The following is a 2,302-nucleotide window of genomic DNA, read 5'->3' as shown; positions in this document are numbered from 1 at the left end:
ATATTAGTCATCATACAAAATACATGACTTGCTCTCATTTTCCTCCCTAACCGTCTTTTTCCACTTGTAATCCTTGTTAACGTGATTTTGAGTATTGTTATGTATTAACTTCGCTTTAGTTTCTTCCATTTTGTCCGTCTCGTGGTCGTGCGGTAGCGTTCTCGCTTCCCGCGCCCGGGTTCCCGGGTTCGATTCCCGGCGGGGTCAGGGATTTTCTCCGCCTCGTGATGACTGGGTGTTGTGTGAAGTCCTTAGGTTAGTTAGGTTTAAGTAGTTCTAAGTTCTAGTGGACTGATGACCATAGATGTTAGGTCCCATAGTGCTCAGAGCCATCTGAACCATCTTTCTTCCATTTTGTCATCTTAATATTTCCGTTCACGTTATTGCATTCATTATTCCATATTCTAGTTTTGTTTGAATTATGTTTTACTTATGATTCCTGTTTTCGTTTAATCCATCACCGGCGTTATTTTGCCCATAGTGCAATAAGAATTTATGTTTTAAATGTTCGTATGACGATTGCCATCCCAAAAGACGTACATCTTGCAACGAAAAATACGTTCTTGACAACATAACTTTCCTCTTCTTTTCTGACAGACAAACAGTTTCCAAGTTACAATCACTATGAGAGTCAAATAAAAATAATTAAATTCATATGCACAGAGATTCTAAGTGGAAAAGGATGACAGAAAGAACAAATAAGAAATTTAAGAAATTAATATGTTGATGAAAATGACGTGACAAAGGAATACAAAAAAATTGAGCGTAAACCAATTAAATGAATAAATATAGTGAACAAAGTTACTTCGTTCAAGATCTAAAAATAAAAAAAATTATGCAGCCGATGAGATTCAAACTGATAACCTCTGCATGAAAGGTCACGACCTTAACCATTACACTATGCTACTTTTAAAACCATAAAGCATACAGCGAAATTTCGAAATTCTTTTTCGTCGATTACTCGGCAAATGATGGCCCTACCAGGTTGCGATACCTGGCACATTAACCTACATCACTGTACAAGCCGTTTCCATAAGTCGATCCCACGGCTGGGGACCTATCCTTGTTAATGCTTTTCTGTGGCAACTGCACCATTTCATCCGCTTACCCGCTTGTCCGAAAGAACAGATACTTAGTATATACAGTATATAGATAAGGCTCACCGGCCACTTGACCATCTTCTTCTTCTGTGCGAATGCACGAACAGTGCCCGAACTCTTACGCACCGCTAGTAATGAGTATAATGGGCGGGGGCACTACGAATGTAGTGCGGGACAATACGTTGAGAATGTGGGTTTCGCGGGAAGCGTGCCAGAGATAAATCCTTGCAGTCGTGCTATCCTCTGTGTCCTCGGTGGCTCAGATGGATAGAGCGTCTGCCATGTAAGCTGGAGGTCCCGGGTTCGAGTCCCGGGCGGGGCACACATTTTCATCTGTCCCCGGAGCTGAGAGTGATCTATGACCATGGGACGTGTGAGCCACTCGTTATTGCCATGATGAATCTTTATGATGCCTTTGCTTCTTCATTCAAGCAGCTTCTTATTTGGCTTTCAAGGGCTCAGTGGACCCTATGCTAGGGATGGCCGTTATCGCTCAATCAATTGGTTTTCACTCATATCGTTTTTTTCTATGATAGTTTAACCTGACTATTAAAACCTCTCAAAATAACCGGTTTTTTGAAATAACAGATTTTCGGTTTTTTATTTCTATATTTCCTTTAGTAAACTTAGAAATCAAACATATTCAAAAAATTTTGATTCTCTCATTTTCAAGATACATAGAAGAAAAATATTAAATTCAATAGGCAAGAAAAAGAAAACTTACTCCGTCCGCCGTTCGGTGCTTTTCTTGAAAAGTTATAGATTTTAGCTTTTTGGAACACTGCTGAAAAATAATGTCGTAATCGGGGATCATACCATTATCTGGGCATTACGAATAGTCAGTGCTAAAGGGTGAACACTGAGCTTGAAGAACTCTGCTTTTCGTGCTAATTTGCCCATTTTCAAGGGTTACGAGCAGATGAAGTCAGGTACACAGGCAGCAGGTCAGCTAAATTCTATTTTTACTGTATAATATGAAAGAATTGTTAAGTTTTTTATTCGTTACTTTACCATTATTTCCTTCCTCTTACATTATTTCACAGAAATATAAAAAACGAATCATTAATCTTTTAAAGCAAATTAAGGATTGAACTTCATTGCTATGTCACTTTGTAAAAAATATTCCCATACAAGGGCTGGCGCCATTCTGCAACTCAACGGATGTTTGGTAACGATAGCGAGAAACGACCATTTACGACAGG

General features: G+C 39.1%; 1 non-coding gene across 1 annotated transcript; it reads left to right on the top strand.

Moving 5' to 3' along the window:
- Nucleotides 1-1,348: 1,348 nt before the first annotated feature.
- On the top strand, nt 1,349-1,422 carry Trnat-ugu. Its single transcript has one exon. It is a non-coding gene; the product is annotated as a tRNA-Thr (tRNA).
- The last annotated feature ends 880 nt before the right edge of the window (nt 1,423-2,302 follow it).

The sequence above is a fragment of the Schistocerca piceifrons genome, chromosome 2, assembly GCF_021461385.2.
Source record: "Schistocerca piceifrons isolate TAMUIC-IGC-003096 chromosome 2, iqSchPice1.1, whole genome shotgun sequence".
Taxonomy (NCBI): domain Eukaryota; kingdom Metazoa; phylum Arthropoda; class Insecta; order Orthoptera; family Acrididae; genus Schistocerca; species Schistocerca piceifrons.
The sequence above is the reverse complement of the archived record's forward strand: the minus strand, read 5'-3'. Positions and strand labels throughout refer to the sequence as shown.